Source organism: Typopeltis vanoorti, chromosome 23, assembly GCF_054136105.1.
Source record: "Typopeltis vanoorti isolate ZY-2024b chromosome 23, IOZ_Tvanoo_1.0, whole genome shotgun sequence".
Lineage (NCBI taxonomy): Eukaryota > Metazoa > Arthropoda > Arachnida > Uropygi > Thelyphonidae > Typopeltis > Typopeltis vanoorti.
This window is the reverse complement of record NC_143571.1, coordinates 49,878,379-49,904,427: the sequence shown is the minus strand read 5'-3', so window position 1 is coordinate 49,904,427 and position 26,049 is coordinate 49,878,379. Positions and strand designations below refer to the sequence as shown.

At 34.1% G+C, this 26,049-nt stretch overlaps 1 protein-coding gene across 3 annotated transcripts in view; it reads left to right on the top strand.

Annotated features, from left to right (window-relative positions):
* LOC150093840 (polypeptide N-acetylgalactosaminyltransferase 2-like) overlaps positions 1-26,049 on the top strand; it is a 137,355-nt gene that overhangs the window by 45,049 nt on the left and 66,257 nt on the right. The gene's annotated exons all lie outside the window — the stretch shown is intronic.

Sequence of the window (26,049 nt, the reverse complement as noted above, 5' to 3'; positions counted from 1 at the left end):
GTTAATTACACTGTTATTTTTAAATATTTTGCGATTTTTAGGTTTATATCTTTTTCATTTTCATATGTAATGATGCATCCTAGGTAGTTAAATGAATTCACCTGTTCTAAAATCTTTTAATCTATTACTATTTTAGTTCTTACTGGGCCATCGTTTTTGATTTTTCTGTTGATATTATCATTCCATAATCTTTGGCTATCTCATTTAAATTTAAAATACCTTTCTGTAAGTTATCTTCAGAATTTGTAATTATTTGGTCATTGGCAAAAAGGAGAGTGTTTAAAAAGAGTTGCTGAAAAGGACACCCCTGTTGGACTCCTTGGTTTATCTCTTTCATATATGATAGCTCATGGTTTAATCTTATTTGTATCTGATTATTTTCATTATATACTTACGATAGCTTTTAGAATATTATTTGGTATTTCTCTTTCTTTTAATATGTTAAATAATATGCTTCTTTAACTTCGTCAAATGTTTTTTCAAAGTCAATAAACGTAATATGTGTTTCTAAATTGTATTCTTCTTTTCTTTATTATTAATTTTAGGCAGAAGGCCAGGTCTATACATGATCGTCCTTGTATAAATCCATTCTGTACTTCTAAAATAAAATTTTCAGAATATTTTATTAGTTTGTTATTTAAAATTCTACTATATATTTTGTAACAGTAATTTAGTGTACTTATACCTCTATAGTTTTTAGGGTCATCTCTACTACCTTTTTTAAAGATAGGAATCACAATTGCTTTTTTCCATTCTATTGGGGGTTTACTAGTTGAATAGATTTTATTTAAAAATAATAGGAGTCTTTCTTTGAACCTTGTTCCTGCATATTTATATAATTCTGAGCCTGACTCATCTTCTCTAGATGATTTTCTGTTTCTTGTTTCTTTCCATTAAATGCTTGCCAGTTATCTTTTTTAAAATATTTATCTGTCCATAATTCTATATACAAATTTAGAAATTCTTCTAATTTCAATTCAGTGTTTAATTTTATGTTTTCTTTAGTATCTGTACTTATGTGTTTCAAAATCTTATATACATTGGGTCATATTTTATATACGTCATGTTCTAAATTAGAAACAAATTTGTTCCACGAGAGGTATTTTTCTGACTTCTCTTTTAGCTATTGCTCTTATTCTTTTATATTCTATTTCATCTTCTAATCGTTTACTGCTTAACCATTTATGATATGCTTCTTTTTTCAATTTGATTATTTCTTTGATTGTATCATCCCATATCTTCAGTTTTTTTTAATTGAATTTTTTGGTCTTTCCTAAGCTTTTGTGTGCTGCTGTATTTAGTATTGTTTTTATATTAAGCCATTCCATTTCTTCATTTTGTTTTATTTTATCTTAATATTGGTTAATTCTTTGTTCATATAGACACTGTATATTTGTGTCATTTAATAATCTAGTTTTATAGACAAATGTTTAAATTTTCTTTCTGTTCTTGTTATTTGTAGCCATGTAATCTTAATTTTATTTTAATGAGGAAGTGGTCACTACTTATTTTATATCCTCTGTGAACTCTAACATGTAAAGAGATCTTTGATGTCTTTTCATTTAAGATAAAATAATCTAATATTGATTTCCATCCTCTTGCTGCCCAAGTATATTTATGTATGTCTTTTTGTTTATAGAAAGAATTCATTATTTTAAGGTTATTATAAACTACATAGTCTATCAATTTTTTACCATTCCTGTTTAGAGTATGTTCTTAATGTATTCCTATATTATTATTAATTTTCGTGTTTCCAATTGCATTTAAGTCTCCTGTTAATATTACATAATCATTTTATTTTATTTTATTATATATGTATGTTTTTTAATTGATTATAAAATTCAATATTATCCTGTTCTCTTCCTTCTTCTGGAGCATATAAACCAGTTATTGTTAAATAACCTCTATCTATTTTTATTCTGGCTTCTATTCTTTCATTCCATAATCTATAATGTTTTAACTGTTTTGAAAGGGAATTGTGAATCCAAATCATAACACCTGCTTATGCTCTTTGGTCTCTGTCAACTCCACTATGTATTACATTAAAATTTTCAGTTCTCATGGTTCCTTTTTAATTTCTTTCTTGTTTCAGTGATTACTGCTATTTGAAAATTTCTTTCATTTAATATTTGGTCTAATTCCGTTTCTGTATATGCTATTCCTTTTACATTCCAGTTTGCTATATATATATTATATTTTGTCCTTTCCATTTTCATTTTACCTTTTCCATGGATTCATTCCGATTACTTTTCTCTGTCGGCTTAAAAGTAGAATAATGTTCTCCATGTCAGGTGACTAGCCTGGCAATGGATAGTCCAGTGGTAGAGCTGCTACCTTAAGGCTTCTGGACTAGCCTTCTTCCAAATTTAAACTCATAGGAGGAATAGGGTATATTGAAGGGGAAAGAGTAGATTATAGTAGAATAGAGTAGAATTATAGTAGAAGTTTATAGAGAAGACATAGATATAGATCAGAAATGGAAAGACCCTATGGCCCTTGAGTACTCTAATAGTATAAGGGTAATAAAATAAGAGGAGTTGGATGATAACGCCTTATAGAGAAGATTAAAGTGAGTGGATCTTCCTCAAAGTAGAGGAAGAAGAGGATAGATCCAGCTAGGGGATCATGGGAGTGCTACTTCTCTTACAATCAAGATGGCCCTGTTGGTCCATGAGTCCTTATTCAATATATTCGGACCACCCCACCATAAACACACACGCGTACATGGTGGGCTCCCCTATCTGCCACCCAGGGGATGTGCTCTCTAGAGGTTACAGGTTCCCTGGAATATAGCAATAAATTAGAACAAATATCAGAATGAAAAGACATATCAAAAGGAGTAAGGCAAGAATGTAATCTATCACCTATATTTCTATAATATATAAAATTGTAACAATCTGGAAATAGCATAACCCAGTTGGTATACAAATTGTATTAGCTACATCACAAGATGATCTAGAGAGATCAGTAAAATCATTAAATTAAATTTCAGAAGAATTTAATATGAGAATATCAAAAGTAAAGACAAAAATAGTGCTTTCAAAGGAGAAAAACCAATAAGAAGTAAAATAGTGATAGATTAGAACAAGTAAATACTTTCAGGTATTCAAGGGGCCAGACTAATCTTGGTCCTCTGAGTTGGGGGTTTTGTGTAAGGCTGGTTACCTTACCAAGTAAAAAATTTCTCTAACTCAGATGCTTGGACTAGAAAATTCATCAGACTGAAACAACAGAAAATTACCAAGAAAGAATAAAGGTTAAACAATTAGCAATCTCCGACATTTTAAAAGTAGCCATGTGGAATGTGAAGCATAACAATTAAGGAATTAGAATTGGTAAAACAACTAAAAGTATTAATATATCCATGATAACAAAAAGAAATTAAAGGGAACAAAATATATAGAAGGTTTTACTATGCTATATAGTGGAGGTGGACCATCATATCAGAGCTTCTAGTAGTGTGGCCATTTTAATCGATAATAAATGGAAAAATAGAATACGAAAGTACAATTTGGTAAATGATTGAATTATAGCAGTTAAATTAAAAACATTATTATTATTATTACGGGTATCTCCATGGAGTCAGTAGACTCATCGCGGGAGACCCAAACTAGCAAAACAATATCTGTCATATCTCTTCTTGAATTCATTTACAGATGAAGAGCTCACAACAAAGTCAGGCAATGAATTCCACTCATTCACCACCCTCCAGGCAAAAAACCTTGTTCTGACACCTTTGTTAACCACACTCTTCTTTAATTTCCAGAGATGACCTCTTGTTCTTCCATCACTATCACACAGCTGAAACATTTCCCCTGCATCAATCCTATAAAAACCTTTTAGTAATTTGAATGTTTCTATCATATCCCCTCTTCTTCGCCTATCAACCAATCTCTGCAATCCACAAGCTCTCAATCTATCAATGTAGGGAGCATTTTTTATATCACTCACCAACTTGGTCACTCTTCTCTGAACCCTCTCCACAGCCTCCTCATCTCCAAGGAATCCAGGTGACCAGACCTGAGCACAGTAATCCAAATGTGGAAGTATCAATGCTTTATAAAGGGGAATAATAACCTCTTTATCTCTGGATGTCAGTGTGTTCCTCAACAACCAAGTAATCCTATGTGCAATCTTGGACACCTTAGCAATGTGTCCTCTGAACTTCATCTCCTTATCTACCAATACCCCTAAGTCCCTAGCCTCATCAATCTCTTGGAGTACCTTTCCATCGATGTAGTACACAGCTGGTAATCTTTTAATCCCAAAATGCAAGACTTTACACTTTTCCACATTGAACTGACATCCATTTTCTTTTGCCCATTTTACCAGCTTATTTAAATCCTCCTGCAAACTTTCAACATCAGCTTGATTTTTTATTGCACTACACAACTTTGCATCATCAGCAAACAACTGAATATCTCCCTTTAAGCCGTTTCCTATATCATTTATATACAAATTAAACAACATTGGCCCAAGCACAGAGCCCTGAGGGACACCACTGGTCACCTGCCTCATTCTGGACTCGGCTCCTCCATACACCACCTTATGGTATCTCTCCCTGAGCCATTCTCCTATCCATATCACCAATTTAATATCCATTCCCATCTGCTCCAATTTGAGTAAGAGTGTTCTATGGGGTATCCTGTCAAAAGCCTTAGCAAAATCCAGAAGTACCACTGTGTAGCCAGTTCCTTTGTCCAACTCTGATGTTATTCTATTATGGATAGTTAATAGATTGCTAAGGCAGGATCTACCTTTAACAAAACCATGTTGGCCTCTATAGAGTATCATATCCTGATCCACCCATTCTTGAATTTTGTCTTTAACCAACTTTTCCAATACTTTTACCACTACTCCTGAGATGGTGATTGGTCTGTAATTCAATACTGCAGTTTTAGAGCCACCCTTATGCAAAGGAACCACTTTGCCTAACTTCCACTCCCTAGGGACCATACCAGAGTTCAAACTTAAATTAAATATCCAGGTAAGAGGGGTTGACAATTCATTTGCACATTCACGCAACACCCGAGCTGATATTCCATCTAAGCCTACCGCAGTGTTTGCATTTAAGTTTCGCAATATATTTAATACCTCTGATTCTTTAGCTTCAATTCTCACATTAGGTATTGCTATAGGTATAGAGATATCCTCACTTGGGTGATAGACTTTTGAGAAGTGATCACTCAGTAACTCGACTATTACATCTGATTTTGTCACCTCAATACCATCAGCACCCACTAAGGTTATCCTTCCGAAGTCATTCTTCCTAACTTTATGTTAGGAAGAATGACTTCGGAAGAATGACTTGATAAAAATTTTATTATATAAAAAATAATAATGTCATCCAAAAGAAGCAAGTCTGATTCTTCTACTGCTAGCAAGAAAAGAAGAACATAAAGAAGCTACTTAAATATCATAGGAGTATGAGCCCCTGAAGAAGGTAGAAAAGAGGATTCTGAACAATTTTATGAGTAACTACAAAAACAGTTAAATAAATGTAATAAAAATGACTATATATTAATAGCAGGAGATCTTAATGCTAGAGTTGGAAATAATCCAATCCTAAATGTCTTAGGAAAATATGGAGAAATTTGCATGAATAACAATGGGCAAGAACTATTAGACTTTTGTACTGTTAATAATTTTAAAATAACCAATACACTTTTTCAAAAAAATAATATAAATATACTTGGAATGGCAGAGGAACGAGATCTATAATTGATTGTATCATTACTAATCAGAAACTAGCTCCATGTGTGAGAGATGTACATGTTTACAGAGGAAGTGAAATTTTTTCAAATCACTATTTAGTAATCTCTAAAATAGAAATACTAGCAAAATGGAGAAAGGAAGTAAATAAGAAAAAAACAAGAAATAGAACAAGTATACAGAGTATGTCTATTACAAAAAAGAAAGCATTAGAATGCTATATCAATCATGATTAACAGATTACCTAAAAGAAGTCCAAATCATTGAAGATATAGACAAGAATAGAAAACTTTAACAAAGATAATCCATAAAGCAGTATCTGAAGTACATGGAAAGAAAAATAAAATACAGTCATACCCCGACTTACGTGAATCCGGAGTTACGTGGTTTCTTATATGTATGTATTCCCGTCCCGCTTCACGCCTCACCACTAGTCGTATCTTTCAGGTGCCGGCCGCATTCACCAGTGTCGCACATGCTGTGAACAAGCACTGGCATGTTTTGCGTGGTCTCCATTCATACACGATTTTTATAGTCTACAAACCTTGCGATTGTTTAATGTTATGTTCTTGATAAAAATTTTATTATATAAAAAATAATAATGTCATCCAAAAGAAGCAAGTCTGATTCTTCTACTGCTAGCAAGAAAAGAAAAACATTGACTTTGGAAACAAAACTCAACATTATTAAGGATTTTGAAGGCAGAATGAAAATTTGTGAACTAGCAAAGAAGTTTGATCTACAGGAATCCATAGTAAGAACAATCATAAAAGAAAGGTTTACAGATTTTGGATGACATAGATTCTAACGAGGAACGAATTGTAGCCACAAGGCAAGGAATAAAAAAATCATTAGCTTCTATGAAGAAATTTTAGCGTGACAAGAAAAAGACATTATGCTGTCAGATGAATCTATTAGATTTTATGAAACCATCGACGTCGAAATAACTTTCTTTTTTTTATGTACGAAAAACTACAATTATGATTATATTTCTTAAAAAATATAGGTGTTTTTGTAAACCTTTGGTCCCAATTGTATGTTTGTATGTATAAATTACATTCAAAATTATACCCTGAGTTACGTGAATTTGACTTACGTGCTTTTTGTCGGTCCCACCTACCGCTTAACTTTGGGGTTTTACTGTATTAAAAATCTGGAACACAGCTATAGAAAATGCAGTAAAAGAAAAACAAATGGCATACAAATCACTTCTTCAAAAACATACAAAGGAAACAGAAGAAATATAGCTAAAGCCATAGTATAGAAAGCTCACCAAGATTCTTGGGACAGGTTTATTAATAAAATAGGAGACATACATGGAAGACAAGACATAGCCTACAAAATATTAAGGAAATTTATTATTATTACGGGTATCTCCATGGAGTCAGTAGACTCATCGCAGGAGATCCAAACTATCAAAACAGTATCTGTCATACCTCTTCTTGAATTCATTTACAGACAAAGAACTCACAACTGAGTCAGGCAAAGCATTCCACCCACTCACCACCCTCCAAGCAAAACATCTAGTTCTCACACCCTTGTTAACCACACTTTTCCTTAATTTCCAGGGATGACCTCTTGTTCTTCCATCACTATCACACAGCTGAAATATTTCCCCTGCATCAATCTTATTAAAACACTTTTAGTAATTTAAATGTTTCTATCATATCCCCTCTTCTCTGCCTATCAACCAACCTCTGCAATTCACCAGCTCTCAATCAATGTAGGGAGCATTTTTTACATCACTCACCAACTTAGTCACTCTCCTCTGAATCCTCTCCAAACCTCCTCATCTTCAGAGAATCCAGGTGACCAGACTTGAGCACGGTAATCCAAATGTGGAAGTATCAACACCGTATAAAGGGGAATAATAACCTCTTTATCTCTGGATGTTAGTGTGTTCTTCAATAACTACGTGCAATCTTGGATACCTTATCAATGTGCCCTCTGAACTTCATCTGTCTATCCACCAACACCCCCAAGTCCATAGCATTATCAACCTCTTGGAGTACTGTTCCATCAGTGTGGTACACAGCTGGTAATCTTTTAATCCCAAAATGCATAACTTTACCCTTTTCCACATTGAACTGATATCCATTACCGTTTGCCCATTTTGGCAGCTTATTTAAATCATCCTGCAAACTCTCAACATCAGATCAATTTTTTATTGCATTACCCAACTTTGCATCATTATCAAACAACTGAATATCTCTCTTCAAGCCATTTCTTATATCAGTTATGTACAAATTAACAATAACAGCCAAAGCACAGAGCCCTGAGGCACACCACTGGTCACCTGCCTCATCCTGGACTGTGCTCCTCCGTACACTACTTGCTGGTATCTCTCCATGAGCCATTCTCTTATCCATAACACCAGTTTAGTATCCATCCCCATCTGCTTTAATTTGTGCAACAGTATTCCATGGGGTATCCTGTCAAAAGCCTTAGCAAAATCCAGTAGTATCAATGTGTAGCTATTTCCCTTGTCCAACTCATGTCATTTTATTATAAAAAGTTAATAAATTGCTAAGGCAGGATCGACCTTTAACAAAACTATGTTGGCCCCTATAGAGTATCATATTCTGATCCACCCATTCATTGAATTCTGTCCTTAACCAACTTTTCCATATACTTTTACCACCACTCCCGAGATGGTGATTGGTCTGTAATTAACTACCGCAGTCTTAGAGCCACCTTCATGCAAAGGAACCACTTTGCCTTCCTTCCACTCCCTAGAGACCATACCAGAGTTTAAACTTAAGTTAAATAATCAAGTAAGATGCATTGACAATTCCTTTGCATATTCACGCAACATCCGAGCTGATATTCCATCTAAACCTATAGCAGTGTTTGCATTTGAATTCTGCAATATATTAAGTACCTCTGATTTATTAACTTCAATTCTCACAACATACAGTGCAAATCAACATAATACAAGAGAAACAATGGATAGAACATAAGAATTTATGGTAAGATCCAAATTTATTAACAGGAAATAGTAATGAAAATCAGCACTGGTATAGAACCAGTAAAATTGGAGGAATTAAAAGAAGCAATAAGGTATCAAAAAAATAGAAAATCAACCAGATTAGATGACATAAATAGAGAGCTTTTGAAATATGGCAGAGAATATTTACATCACAGATTCTTAAAATTAATAAATAACTGTTGGAGGAAATGTGAGGTTCCATCAGATTGGTTAAAAGCTAAGGTTATATCCATATTTAAGAAAGAAGACAGTGATGATTGTGGAAATTACAGAGAAATAAGTTTATTAAATACAGGTTACAAAATTTACAGTAAAATCCTGAATAAATGACTTAGAAATATTGCAAACAGTCTATTCTCAGAAGAACAAAATGATTTCAGACATGGAAGGCCATGTATGGATAATATTTATGTACTAAAACAAATTACTGAAAAAATACGAGAATTTATCTTGGAGACTCATATGGCCTTTATAGATTACAAGAAAACTTGTGATAAAATACACAGAGAAAAGCTATGGAATATAATCCATTACATTTGTTATAAGCTATAGAAAGTTTATATAAAGATACAAAAATACAGTTATAGTTGAATAATAAATTAACAGAAGAGATTGAAATAAATCAAGGTGTCAGACAGGGATGCAGCTTTTCTCCAACTTTATTCAATATACAGTCGGGTCTCTTTTTATGCGGTAGATACGTTCCACAGAAAACTGCATATAAAAAAATCGCACAAAACAGACCTAACTTACATTGAAAAAGTAGGGATACGTTCCATAATTTTCTAAAACTGCATAAAACCGAAGCAATGAATTGAAATAAACCTAAAAGGTTTATAAAAATTCAGGAAAATAAGAATGCCTAAGTTTGTTTTATTTATTTAATTTTATTGAAAAGTAACGATTTTTTTTTTTTACATTTTTTCATCAGAATTAACGTCGCTATTAGACAATATTCGGCAATGTTTGCGAACTGGTGCGAAATCACTTTCATCACCAGAAGATATAGTCAGTGCATCAGAACTGTATGGTAAAGGCAATGGTTCTTCACAAACAGAATTTGCTTCACCCTCGTTCTGTGCTGATTTTTTTCTTCTGACAATTTAATCAGTGATTAAACTTTGCGATGACGATTTTACTCATTTTTTATACAGCTTGCGATATCCATATCCAGAAATACAGTTCTTCAGCTCACACTGAAATTTAAAGGCTTGTTCAGAATTTGTGTCATTAACGAGAAAATGATTTTTCCAATTTACTGCACAATTCAAGACCTTCTCGAATTATATTTGCAGGGAGGGGGGACAGATTTTTCTTCCACTTCACTATCGTTTTTCTGGATCTTTGATAATATCTAAAGTTACTTTACCAAGCATGTAGCATCATACTTTTCCTAGTCTTCTTTGTGATCACCTAAATAACCTGATAATGCCACCAAATTAAAGCTCCATGTCCTCCCATACTATGACCAAACATTTGGTGGCATTATCAGGTTGTTTAGGTGATCACAAATATCTAAAGTTAATTGATATCCAATAATATCATCGTCACTTAAGGCATTATCCACATGCAATTCGTCTACATCATTCTGGCTAAATGTATCAAAACCTTCTCCACCAATTTCATGTGCCAAAGTAATGATTTCAGCTGATAATGTAGATGTTTGAATGGTTATACTGTTTGTAAAACATCCAGGCCAAGCTGCTTTCCAGCAGGCATTAAAGTTTGTGTTCTTATTTAGTAGCAGATACAACATGATTAAGCAGTCCAAAATAGAAAGTTTTTTCCAAATGTCAGTTACTGTTAATGATTCATTTTCTACTTTATCCAATATAAATTGAAAATGTGCTTAACGTAATATTTTTTAAAAGTAGCAATTATGCCTTGGTCTAATGGTTGACTAATGCTTGTTGTATTGCATTAAAAAAACACTATCTGCACATTTGGATGTTCTAAATGCGGATGATTTAGTGCATTGTCAACAGTTAATAAAACTTTTAAATTGAGAGGTTTTTGCTTCATATATGTTTTCACTTCTGGTACAAAGCAATTATTGAACCATTTAGTAAATACAGCAATTGTTACCCCGGCCTTTGTATTAGCCATCCAATATACGGATAGCTGTATTAGATCTTTGCCTTTTAGAGCACGTGATCTTAGAGATCAATTTACAAGGACAGCATTTCAGCATTTAATCCCCTGATGCATTGCTACAAAGTAACAATGTTACTTGATCTTTGCTTGCTTTAAACCTACTTGCTTTTTTCTCAGACTTTGCGATGTAAGTTCGACTAGGCATTTTCTTCCAAAACAATCCTGTTTCGTCAGCTTTAAAAACTTGATCGGGACATTATCCACCATCTTCAATAATTTTGGCTAACTTCTCTTGAAAAGTTTTGGCGGCTGCTTCATCTGCTGCTACAACCTTGCCTGTAATCTTTCCATTATGAAGTGCATTCCTATAAGTGGTTAAGTGGTTATTTAATTAAACAAAAAGCTTTTTTGAGCTTTTTGTTTAATTAAATAACCACTTATAGGAATTCTTCTTTAATTCTTCAATCCAAATTATGAGTGCTCATTCCGTTTTTTCTAATAATGCATCTCTTGAATACGATGATAATTTGCAATTTGGTTTTGTTCCAGAAATGACAAATTTTCTTATTGTGACTTCATTGTTTTTAATTGCTCTTATAGTAGATTCGCCTAAATTAAATGTTTACCAATCGCTGTAAATCCCTCTCCTTTTGCTAAGCGTTCTAAAATTGCAATTTTCATTTACAAAGAAATTGCTTTTCTTTGGTGCTTTTTTTTTTTCTCCACTGGGCCAAATTAAATCTTTAAAATAAAAATTAGCAAAATTTAGACTTTTGATAATGAAAAGACAAACACTTACTCATATGCAAAATTAAACTTCACGGACACTCATTGCTTGCACGTTACTCACGTTACACCAGAATGTGCTGCAACACGCTGGTCATCATGTACAATGGTATATAAGTTTTGAAGTTATGCGCCACATAAAAAAGATGCGCATAAAAAGAGACCCGAGTGTGTGTGTGTGTGTGTGTGTGTGTGTGTGTGTGTGTGTGTGTGTGTGTGTGTGTGTGTGTGTGTGTGTGTGTGTGTGTGTGTATTGACCAGATTATTAAAATATGGAAACCAACAATAAAACAAGGTATCCAGTTAACCACACGAACTGCTATTAATACAATGCTGTATGCGGATGATCAAATTATATTACAAGACAATGAAGATGATTTTCAAAAATCAGTTTATGAATTAAACAGAATAAGCCAACAATCCAATTTAAAAATTTCACAAAAGAAAAACGTTATGGCAATTAAATGTTGGGATCATTTTAGATCAAAAATAGTTATAGAAAATAAAATAATAGAACAGATGACACAGTTTAATTATTTAGGCTGCATAATAACATATCTTAAAGATATAGATGAAATAATAAAAAAAAAATTCAGAAAATCTGTGGAACAATTACAAGGATACTGAATAAAAAAATCAAGACGATAAACTCAACTAAAATTTTACAAAGTAATGGCCACTCCCACTATTATATTATACACCCTCTGTCCAAAAAGAAACCGAACTTTTCAAAAATAGAAGAAACTAGTGGCACCACCTGTTGTTTTTAATTTTTTAAGAGTAATAAAATAATGTACAAAATTAGCCCATATAAGAAGTGAAGACATGAGAAAGAAACTAGATATTTATAACATAAAAGAAAAGATCAAGGAATATAGAAAGAAATGAAAAGAACATCTACGGGGGGGGAGACAGAAATGAGATGGAAAGACCAGTGAAGCCGGAACATGCAAATGCCTAATCCTTGAAAAAAAGAAATACTTTCAAATATCTGGGATGCAACTTATCATATGAAGATGAAAAAGATATAGACATTAAAATATCAAATTTTGTTTAAGTAAATGGCATAATAAATGATATGTTTAAGTCATCCTTGTAGAAAAATACACTAGAATCAGATTATATGACATTCTGTGTAAACGAACTTTATTATATTTAAGTGAAACATGGACCATAAAAAAAGAATGGAAAATGGATTGAAATAGCAGAAATGAAATTTCTTCAAAAAACAGCTGGATATGCAAGGTGGAACCATAAAACAAATGAAGAAATTTTACGATCCCTGAATATGAAACCAGTTAACCACTATATAAGTAAATATAAACAAATATGGCTAGAGTATCTAAATTGAATGGATAATAGCAGACTGCCAACAATACTATATGGATATAAAATAAATTGGAAGACCAAGAAAGTGATGGCATGAGACCAGAATAGGCCTGAAATCCATGATAGGAAGAAGAAGCACTAGTGTGGGCATTGCACTAAAAACAAAACATGGGCCTTTTTTAAGCCTCTTCAAGCCTACTGTCCATTGGTTGGGGGGAGTGGATACTAACCACATGGTCAACCAAGATGGCATGTTTAGTTCGTTGTTGTTATTGACCTATGTGGAGGACATTGACAAGGAAATGTGCAAGCAAAAGCCCAGCATATAAGAAAAGATAATCATTATAGGGGTTTTAATTATGTAATATAGATTAGAATGAAGAGATTGCATCTGGGATGGGGGACAAAAAGAAGAATTTCTTAAATTTTTGAGGGACAGCTATCTTAGTACATAACAGATGACACACAAGGCTCGAGGAACTTTGATTATGGTAAGAGTGATCATGAAGGGGTCACTTGGGTGGTAGCTAGCCATATTAAGGATTTCTGTAAGGAAAGGATATATGTGAAACTCAAAGGCTGGTTGAAAAACTCAGCAGACAGTTTGGAGCTATATGAGAAATTGAGAAGATTAGTGCTGCTTGGCACTGTTCTAGAAATTTAGCAGAAGCATCATCTGAATGTATTTCCAATAGTTAGGAGGTTAAATAAGATAGTTGTAAAATGGACAAATAAAGAGAATAAGCATGCAGTTTGGAAGAAGGCAGCATAGGATGAGAAATAATCAGTTGAATGAAAAGTATATAGAGCAAGCCAGGAAGGTGACTTGTTTGGCAAGGATAGCAAAAGTGCAGTGTGAGCAGCATTTAACTATTAAGAGAAAAACGCACGTGCACACACACAAAAACAGGAAACTCCTTTGATATGCAGCAAGTTTAAAAAAGAATCCTGCCAAGGGCATGGCTGTTTGTGATTGTCCTACTAACCAAATTACCGTATGTACTGCTGTGTCCTGTGCCATATGACCTTTGATGTCTTTGTGCCATAAAAAAATGAATTATCATCATCATCTTCCTTATACCCTCTTTTACCTTGCGGTGTCGAGGGTCCATTGATCATCGGACTTACTCCGTTTACAGGATAAGGTGGTCAGCCTTATGCCCCGGTGTATCCTATAGCCTGTAGTGTTGAGTTCTCAAGGCCAGTTTGCCTGCTTTGTGGGATGAAAAACCCCAGAATAAACTGGGGAAAAAACCCTGCTGTCCACGTCCAAGACTGGCTAACTTGGCTATGGCTGAGGAAGATCCTTCAGCTCCTCACGTCACCGACGGGAATCGAACCTAGGACACTCCTTCCCCAGGCATATGGTTGCGAAGCGCATAGCCACTAGGCCAACCGCGCGGACTAATGAATTATTATAGAAGGATGATATTGATTGATAAAAATCATAAAATGATAACCACTGTAAAAGGTATAATTCAGATATTAAATGAGCAAGTCATGAAAGCATCACATCCTCATGAATGCAGAGCTTGTGGGTAATGAGAAAGGAGGGGAAGAGAAATGGATGATGAGTGAATAGGAAATATATGGGGAATTGAATAAACTTGATGTTGTTAAGGTGGTTGGAATTGATGATGTATCACCATGTATTTTGAGAGAATGTTCAAGGAGAATTAAGAACTGTCTTCATGTTTAACATACACTGGACAAACTACCTTTTTACCTTTATATGAAAAAATTTCATGACTACAGCCAAATGTGGACATAAATTTATTGCCAGCATATTAATAAATGATATTACACAAAAAAAAAAAAGTGTTATAAATTTCATACAAATTATATTGCAAAACTATGTAGAGAGATATTTCAGTATGGAACATGTCCACTATGAACTGTGATGGAGCTCTCACAACAGTGGCTGAGTGGTTAGTGTATCTGCTCTCCAACCAAGAGGCTGTGGGTTTGAATCCAGCCAAGGGCATGGATGTTTGTGTATATACTGCTGTGTCCTGTGTCATATGACCTTTGATGATTTTGTGCCATAAATAAAAAAAAAAAAATCACGTCGTACCATGCTTAGCACCAAGTGATTCTGGAGTTAATAAGGTAAACTGGTCCACTCCTTCAGAGCAAGGAAAAGGCCTTGTTTGTTTTCTGGAGGGGAATTTCAAGCAGCAGTGCTTCTCCCTATTGTATCCCAAATGTGTTCTATGGGGTTGAGATCTGGGGAGTATGCTGGCCACTTGATTTCCTGTTTTTTAGTTGTTGCCCATGTCTCACTTCCATAGGTAAATGCTGGAATAATGCATATATTAAAGTGCTTTCTTTTTAGGCATAAGTAAATCTCCTAGCAGATAGTTTGTATGCAGCCAAAATGCTTTTGTTTCATTGTGTGATTCTTCTACTTATTTCTTTATCTTGTTTTTCCTTAAAACTAATTGACCAAGTTAAATATAGTCACACACCCCCACAATTTCAATATGATTATCTGTTAATTTTTCTTTCATTTGATCTGAATTTGTCATCATGTTGGTTTTAGTTAGATTAATCTTTAAACCTTTTTTTTCCTGCTTTCTCTATCAAGGTCATTTAGCATTTCCTGAGCTTCTTTATTTTAATTTTGGACACTCTGCATCCATGTATTTATTGACATGTAAACACATCTAGCCACTGCTTATATATGATGAAAGGGAAGGCCTGTTCTGTATGTGGTTTGGAAAGAAATATAATTTTATGCAATTCAGTAACTATGTGACAGCTTTCTATTAGCAAAGTATATGCATAAAACGTTTTTGAACTCTGCATGAAAAGCCCTTTAAAATCAAGTATCACATATTGTTATAAGAGAAAAAAAAAAATCCCCTTCAAAGTAGCACTATCTGGAGGAACTGTTGCAGATTAAAATCCATCCCGTTCTTGAAGTTGTATCATGAGTGGAAAAAAACCTTCCAAGTTGGTGGCTATAGCCTCTACTGTTCAATGGATTATCCGACAAACTACTGAGGAATATATATTAAGATAATGAACTTAAATGGTATTTACATGCATTAAAAAGGAATAAAGGTGTAGATAAATTGTCTATTACTATTATTAAAGGATGCCTCTGAGTTAATCACAGGAGGGCCCTCTAATCCAATGGAGAATTAAATAGCTAATCCACTATTTAATTCTCGAACTACATACAATGACACTATTACTAATACTACTATCAATAGCATCTACTGCCCACCAAAACAACAACAGTATTTTTTGTCTGTAAATTGCATAAGTTCTCACAGTTTGTTTGTATGTAGGATCTACATACTGGGACACAAGGTTGAAATAGGGGATCAACTGATATAGAATCTGTATATGACAGCTTTGTGATATTATACTTTTTTTTTTTTTAACTTGAAGTTAATTTGAATTTCATAGTTTTTGGAATAGAAGGTATTATGACAAACACGAAATGCTTCACATCTAGTGCTGTTATCCAAATTTGGTTGTTATTGAACTTATGTATAAAAATTATTTTCACATAATTACAGAATTTGTAAATGGATGGTAAATATTCATTTGGTTTAATGACTAGACCTGTATGTGGAAATACTGTCAATAAATTGTGCCAAGTGAGTATTTCAAATCCATTTACAACAAGGTTTGTAGTTATGTGAAAGTAATGGTTATTCTTAGCCCAGCTTTTATATATGTTTTGATAACAAATGAACTGAGCCTTGACAATTCATAAAAAATTAACACATTTGTCATCTTTTTTTTTAATTAACATATCTTAATTAAATAATTCCATGCTTTGCTTAGTAAGGGAGCATTGTCAAGGCAGTAAATAAATCTATTGTTGATAGTGAGATCTTCAGATTCAAGATATAAGACATATATAGAGATTTCAAAATAGAAAGTAATCAAAATAAATACTAAGCTTAAAAGAAAGGAGAAAGTAATCACCATTTGGGAGCATAATAAAAATGAGCATATAAAAATAAAAACATTGAAAAGAAAAATGTATAAATATTACTAGAGAAAATGTGGAAGCATTCGGAAATAAGAATCTAAAGTTCAGAGAGCCAGTTTAAAAATATGAATATAAAAAAATTTTCTTGATTCTGCTAGGAAAGTAGATGTTAAAGTTGTCGGCAAGAGGATAGAAAAATTAAAACTTCATAGTGGACTGTAAATTAAAAGATACAGTCCTAGAAGAGAAATCATATTGAAAATTACTGGCAATTAAGCCAGCATGTATCCTTAGAAAATACAAAGAAATATCATTTATTTTAAGAGAACATGTGTACTAGACATTTATTTTCTCCATGATGATGTCTATGTTACATTGGATGAAATACAGAGAAAAATGTAATCTGTGTGTATAAGTAGCTAAAAGAAAAAAATCATGGGAGGACATTAGGATGAATATGGAGCATAAGCACTTTATTAAAAGCTTTCTCTTGAGTGTAGCCCTCTGTAGATCCATATCTTTGATCTACAGAGAGAGATCTACTTCAAAAAAAAAAAAAAAAGAGAGAGAGAAATTAAGACTTCTAGCATTCATGTGGTTTTGGTGCCAGCTACCAAAGATCACATGGACAGAAATAGCTACAAATGAAGAGGTATTAAGAGAGGCAGAAGAAAAAAAAAGAGAAATACTACATATGTTAGAAAAAAGGAGAAATAACTTGACAGGACACCTACTAAGACAATTTGATTGGACTACAATTTGATGGAGCAAAGACCTGGTAGAAGGAGACCAAGAACCCAATCCATCATTGACAACAAAAATGGACATAGTTACCAAACAGTCAAATTCGCAGCACAAAACAGAAGACTATTGCCAACAACCATGCTACTTATCAACCAATAGGTTTAGGAGAGAAGAAGATGGAGCATATCACACAGGTGGCAAAATGTTCTGTAGGCTATTGAAAAAGCATAGAAAGTGCATTATTATTATTGTATGGGCACCTCCATGGAGTCTGAAGATCATTGCTCGAAACACCAACCTTGGCAACCCATTCCGTTCGTTCACAACTCTGCAAGCAAAAAATGTAGTCCTCACATGCCTCTTAACTGCTTTTACTCATCTTCCATGGATGACCTTGCTCTGTCCTCTGTAATCAAGTGCTGAAACATTTTTCCAGCATCAATCCTGTGAAACTGTTTAAGTAATTTAAATGTTTCTATTATATCCTCTCTTTTTCACCTATCAACCAACTTTTGCAATCCACACACATCCTCATTCAATCCTTATAGGGCACATTCCACAGACCACTCACCATCTTGGTTGCTGCTTGCCTCTGAATCCTCTCCACTACTCCCTCATTCCCAAGAAACCGGAGACCAGACCTGTGCACAATAATCCAGATGTGGACATATCAAGGCCTTATAAAGAGGAATAACAATTTATCTCTACTTGTTAGTGTTCTTCAATTGCCAAGTAATCTTATAAACTACCTTAGCAATATGCCTTTTAAACTTCAATTCTCTGTCTAAGAAATCCCTAGTTTCATCTGCTTTTTGGAGTATGGTTCCTTTAATGTGATACACTGCTTGTAATCCATTTTATCCCAAAATGCATAACTTCACATTTCTCTACATTAAATTGATATCCATAATCTTTTACCCATGCTGATAGCCTATTTAAATCATCCATCAAGCTTTCACATTGCCTTGATAAACTATTACTATACTTCATTTTGCATTATCAGGAAACATCTGAATATTTCCTTTCAGGGTATTTCCTTTATCATTTATGTACAAATCAAACAGTATTGGTCCTAGCACAGAACATTGTCTCACACTACTAGTCACCTGCTTTTGCCTAGACTCTCCTCTGTATACTGCTTTTTGATATCTCTCCAGCAGCCACCTTCTTATCCACACAACCAGTGTCATATCTATCCCCATTTGTTCTAATTTGCATAACAGTTCCATGTTTAGTCTGTGAAATGCAATGCCTTTGCAAAATGATCATGTAGCCATTTCCTTTATCCAACTCAGCTGTCACTTTATTATAAAAATTAGTAAATTAGAAAGGCATGAACAACCCTTCAAAACGCCATGTTGACCCTCATACTGTATTGTTCTTATCTGCTCATTTTTGAATTCTCATTTTGACCAATTTTTCCAGTACTTTTACCACCACTCCTGAGATACTGATTGGACTATAATTTACTACTGTTGTCTTAGAACCTCCCTTATGCAAAAGGAATTATTTGCCCTCTTTCCTCTCCCTTGGAACTCTGCCAGAGCTGAGACTCAGAGAGCCTAGTCAGAGGTATTGCAAGTTCCCTTGTACATTCTTGTAAAATGTGAGCTGATATACACAGCTGTATTTACATTGAAATTTTGCAATATCCTAAGAACCTCCAATTCACAGATCCCACATCAGCTCTGTTACAGCATTACATTCTTGTAAAGTGGTCATGCAGTAACTCAACTATTTTGTCTGCTTCTGTCGGCATCACACTCATTAAGGTTACATGTCATGTAACGAATGAACTCTTTGGCATTTCCTCCCATATACATCCTTCTCTTGCATGGTTTTATGCAAGAGAAGCTTCAAGCATAGCTTCAAGCTTCCCTCCTAAGCTTGTCATAATCACCTGCCTTGCAGTTCTACATATATCCCTTCTCGATAGGATATTCCTTATATTTTACAATCTCAAGTCAAGACCACATGGTCACTTTCCCCCCTAATGTGGCCACCTTAGTTTGGATAGTTCTTCTGATCCTATACCAGGTCTAATGCTCTTACACCTGAGTTCCCCTTCGTCACGTTGCCTATTTATCTCTCAGTAGATGTATAAATTCCATCATTTCCTTTCTGCTGTATGATCTTTCTTTCTTCCAATTTATATCTTCATTATTGAAGCCTCCCATAATAATCACTCGACATGTACTCATTTCATTGTACTAATTTCTTGATAGATGTCCTCCACAATCCTCCTTGGAACCCCCCCCCCCCCCATCCTTTAGCAGCAACCAACCACATATATATTTTGTCTTTTGTCTTATTGGCTTTGATCAGACATCAGAGCACTTGAAATGGACAGCCACCCTTCTGCCTATCTTCTATTCTTTTTGACTGCAATTCATCTTCTATCATCCAGAAATCCTCCCAATCCTGTCTTTTCAATCCTTTATCTACAATTTGCTTGTGGCATTTTTTTTTAGAAAACTCTGTAGAAGAATCTCACTAAATGATTGATGAACTGGATACAGAAAGTAAAGAGAAAGAATTCAATATAGACAAAAACAAAAATAATGCATAATAAGTATTCATCAAAAAGTCATTATAAACGGAATGCCAGGAAATTGATATAGTAACCTTCTATGTTTACCTAGGACAAAAATTTGCAGTAGAGGAAGACCATGAAGAAGAAATTGCATAGAATTCAGCTTAGTTGGATAGCCTTTGGAAAACACTGTGAAGCACTTAAAAGAAAAATATTCAACAGTTGTATACTTCCAGTCATGACATGGAAATGGAATGTGGACTTTGACTAAAAAGACCAACAAGTTGAGGATTTACCAGAGGAAAATGGAAAAATTGTTACTTGGTATTACCATTAGAAAGTACAATACTTGGTCAGAGCTCAGACTAGCGTGAGAGACATAACAATCATTAAAAGATTCAAATGACAATTGGTAGGTCATTTTGCAAGAAGTAATGCTCAAAAATGGACAAAGCTGGTATCAGAATGGTATCCCAGAGATGGAAAGAGCTATTGGAAGACCAAAGCGATGGTGGGCGAATGAGATGGCTGGAAGGAATTAGAAAAGCTTAAGATAAAATTGAAGGGAGGACTTTGAGGGAGGTCTTCATCCAGCAGTGGGCAGAAAAAAATGGCTGATGACAATAACTAGCAGTATGATGAGGATAGTGTTTGAGATTTGTGTGCACCAGGTGAAAAATGACCAAACCTGATGTAGGATCATACCGCATTTCTTGTTACATTGATTAGTTTTTAACTTTTCTGATGACTAAATGCCCTGTCAAAGAAATTGTAATCAATGGAGGCCATGTTTGTCTGCTGCCATACTTGATTTATCTGTGTTGTATGTGCTGCTGGTCCTTATTTATGTTAGCTTTTTTTACTCCACATTCTTGACATGTTTCTGACATGCATCTCTCTCTCTCCTGACTGGCCTGTTTGTCTTGCATAGGAATTCCACATTTGTTCTCTTCTTGTGGTTTATTGGGTTGTAATGGGAAAGTTTTGGAGGTTGATGGAGACTTCAGATGTTGTTCATTGAAAGAAAGCTACTTTTATTTCTTGTTGGCCCAACATTTTTTATATCTTTTTCATGATGTATTTCAGGATATATTTAAGAAGCGATACTGCTCCTTTATATTCCTGGTTTTTCTCCCATCTGTTTGTTCCCTAGACAAACAGATGGGAGAAAACAGGAATATAAACATTCTCAACCATAATTTTGGTATTTTAATAATTTTTTAAAGGATAAGACTGAGGTATTAGATTTCTCATTTTCACTTCTCCCTACTGCTAGAAACATTATTCTATGTTATGTCAGTTTTTTGTGATGGAAGTATACAAGATTACTTATTTGTGTGGAATTTACTGTATGAGACAAACTAGCTGGAAGAAGAGATACTCATGTCAGAAATAAATGTGGAGAATACATTAGTCAGGACTAGCATCACATGTACACAAGACGCAAATCATCAGGTAGTATAGCAGCACACACAAACAGCCTACATTGATTACAATTTCTATTCATCAGAACATTCAAAGAGCCATCAGAAATGTTAAAACAAAACAAAAAAAAAACATAATTAGTGTAACAAGAAACAAGGTATACTCCTACATTAACTTAGGTCATCTTTAATAAGATGCCTGGCATATGCAGACCATGAACACTACACATTACACTGCTAGCTATTATCATATAACAAATCATTCCTTCCCAATATTGTAGGCCTATTTAAAATATTTTGTATTACTTTTATTTGTTTGTTACTTAACTAAGTCTGTAATATCAGTTTAGTTTTTATTTCACTTTCTTGATAAATTAAGTAGTTACAACCTAACATTTTGCCAGCTCAAGCTAGCATTATCTAAGGCATTTTTAAGATACATGCTCAACGAGACTAGAATTACAATGGCTTACAGAACAAGGACAATCACACGTATGGAATGTGACAGTGGTGCTCTCTGCAGTGATGTGATTATTGTTAATGATTGGATAAGGCAGTAAACCAAAATTTATGTAGAATTACACCATTTCTGTTATAGTTCAATGGGTTTTGTAGCACATGCAATGCTTATAGGAACAGTCCCTGTGATTTAAAAGTTTTCTAGTGGCTACATTGTATAATTCAAGAAGCATGGTGAAAGCCACATTCAGGATGATTGGAGTAAAGCTCTTATACTACCGATCTATGAAAAAGGAAAATAAAAATTGGATGTGAGAATGATAAGGATTTGCTGCTGAATGTTCTTAATAAGATTTATGCAAGCATACTTAAGAAGTGATTAAGAAAAATATCATGATAGGACTTTAGTTCCTTGTATTGTTCATTATAATTTTTCAACTGGTCCTGCTGTTAACTAATTGTTGCTGTTCTTATACTGTGACATATAGTTCATGAAAAGTCAGGTATAAGATAATGGTGCATACTATTTTGACTTCTATTTATTATCCATAGGATCACATTATGAAGGAAAATAGCATTACTTGATAACAGAATTGGATATATTAAACTAAACTTCTTTATATAAATGATATACAGAATTTATTTAGGAGTACAAGTCCAGTGCAGAACCATCTAATGAAATTGGATAAATATGAAAATCAGCAACGAAAGATAAAAAAACAACTGCGAAACCATGGAACACATCAGTTGCATTCTTAGTAGAGAACAGCTAATAAACCAAATATTTCAGCTGTGTGGAAAGGCTTGTGTGTTCGTCGTACATGTTGATTAATTTTAACAGTATAGTTGAGAACATAGACTGATAAGAAAATAACTATTTATGAACTTTTTGCTGGTATATTCTATCCAGCATTTTCACAGCACAAAAACAGTTTGTCACAGTACGCGAAACAACAACAATCCATATGTCAGTGGGACAGTTTGAACAATAGTCACTTCCTGGTCTAAAGAAACAGTTAAAAAATTCAAGCCCTTCCATGTTAAAACGCCCAGGATATATGGAGCACCAAAAATTCACAAACAGGATACACCCTTATGCCCTATTGTGGATAGCTTTAAACATTCCCACATATAAACATGTTAGACATTTAGCTAAGCTACTAGCCACTCTCACAAACAATTCTCCCTCCCTTGTTAAAAATTCTGCTCACCTAAAAAGTATTTTAGAAAACCATAATTCACAAATGTGCCATTAATTAAAACAAGGGTTTTAATTACGGTACATTATTACTAAACCCTATTACTAAAGTTACACTTTCCCCCTGATATATATGAACTAACCATTTAAATTCACAGTACATGCAGGTTATTTTACATGGAAAGGAAACATATATACAAACAATTAGATGGAACAGCAATGGGCTCCCCCTTAGCCAACTTCTACATAGAACACTTGGAAAAGCTATCAATACAGCTGCTCTCAAACCAAGGCTACGCTATGTTGATGTGCATGCTCTTTGGCCACATGGCCCAGACACATTGGATAAAGAGCAAGCACATCATCAACATAGCATGGCCTTGGTTTGAGAGCAGCTGTATTGATAGCTTTTCCAAGTGTTCTATGTAGAAGTTGGCTAAGGGGGAGCCCATTGCTATTCCATCTAATTGTTTGTATATGTTTCCTTTCCACATAAAATAGCCTACATGTACTGTGAATTTAAATAGTTAGTTCATATATATCAGGGGGAAAGTGTGACTTTGGTAAATCAAGGGTTTTAATTAACTGTACATTTGTGAATAGTGAGGTGATATCAAAATTCACCATTATGTCTGAACTTTTTAAGGTATGGTTTTCTAAAATACTTTTTAGGTGAGCAGAATTTTTCTTAGCACATTTAAATAGCCAACACCCAAAAATCCACTTTATAATGGAACTGGAAGCTAATGACTGTCTGCCCTTCCTGGACACACTAATCGCACATCTTCCAGATGGTTCCTTGTAATTTTTGGTTTTTATAGAAAACCCACACATACAGGGAGATATTTACACAAACAATCACACCATCACCCATCCCAACAGTATGGTATCCTAAAAACACTAACCCACAGAGCTAGACGATTTGTTCCAATGACAATGCCTTCACTGCCCGAACTCACTCATTTATGTCATACCTTTCTTAGCCAATGGCTATAATCCCCCATAAGATAGACAAAATACTAAATGCTCCTCAGAAATCCCCCAACCATCTACCACAAAACTGTCACCATCCCATACATTCAAGGTAAATCTCTGAAAAGATATCTAGAGTGCTTAGTAAACATCAGCTATGCACTGTATTTAAACCGTATATCAAATTGGTAACTCTCATCTGTTCACCCAAGAACAGAATCTCTTTATCACATTTGGGAGTGTGAATTGCCCTGTTCGTGTAATTGAGCTTATTATGGACAGACAGGAAGAACTGCGGACATCTGCCTCAGTGAACATAAAAAAATACATGTGGCACTATTGCTATGGCAATTCGGGTCTAGCAGACCATGCCTTGGATACCCCTGCACACAGAATCAATTGGAAAAAAACAAAAGTTCTGTTGATTATAAGTTAGAATCAACAGAAGCCTTGAAACATACTCTAAACCTCAACAAGTATGGCTGTATAAATTTGCCAAAGATTTGGGAGACAGTTATCTTAAGACCAATTAATAAATGCTTTCTCTTTTTTTTTTTTTTTATTTCAACATAGATGGTGCTTAATTAAGACTTAAGTCTTTGTGTTGTACGTTACAATTGTTCAAACTAGTCCCATTGTTATACCAGATTGTGGTTGTCTCGTGCACTGTGATAAACCTTTTTTGTACTCTGAAGATGCTGAATAGAATATCAGGATTTTTTTATTTATTTTTTTTTATTATTTTTTTTTTTAGTGATAGTCAGTTGCAAAGCTGGTATGGTGGTGTTGGGGAGGGGGGAGAACAATTAAATGCATTTATGGAATAAATGAGAAATTAGCCTAATCACTATCAGTATACAGTACAGTATTCAAACTTATTGCTCTTTGAAATCAAACAGTTGATCAAAGACTATGAATTCTAAGGAAAATTAGGGACATGAATAGATAGTGTCAAAATAGTATTAAAAAATGAAGATATTAGAAAGGAATTTGCTTCATTAGCATTCAGGGATGTTTGAGCAGAACTAATCCAAGATGGTATGGTCACAAACAGAATGGGAAAGGAAAGCAACACATGTTTTTGTTGGCAGGAAAAAAAGACCTAGAGGAAAACTAGGATATAGGTAGTAATTTGGTTGTCTTAAATGGTAGTTGTCTTAAAAACTGAAAATGTCCGAACTGACAAAAAAACAGATTTAATTTGGAGGAAAATTGTTCAGAGGATGTCGGTAATAATGTAAACCTATTATATTATGTGGTGATATCATAGCATCAATTTACGCTTTGAGAGAACGTATTCAGGATGATGCTGTATCACTGATAATGTGATTTTTGTTCTACCGTATGTATATTTAGGGATTATCTGCAATTGGTCGAAGTTATTTAATTTTTTTTTTTTTTTTTGTTTGTTTCTGATGTTCATTTGGCAAAATGCATGAGCTGAAATCCGCGTATTTCAGTTGTTTATATTAGTTCCCAGCCTCCAAGGAGTTACAGTGAAATTTGTAACTTCTTGAAGGCTAGGGATGAAGTATTTTTCCCCAAGTGTGCAACTCCATGCTTTTGTTCATTATCAGTAGCTCTGAAAATTGCAGTTATTTTCAGTCAGAGCTATTAGAGATTAGGGCAAATGTATATGCATTTGCAGAACTGAGAGTATTGATATATTTACTTCATAAAAATGATGAATGAATTATTATAATGCTGGCCATTTTTTTGAATTAGCTATTATGATAGCTACAATAAACATTGCGGATAGTTAGCAGTACATGTTATGATGGTTGTGAGAGCGTCAGTTTCTCTTTTATTGACCTTGAATTGTTTTCCGCTTGTTTCATTTTCCTTATATACGGTTTT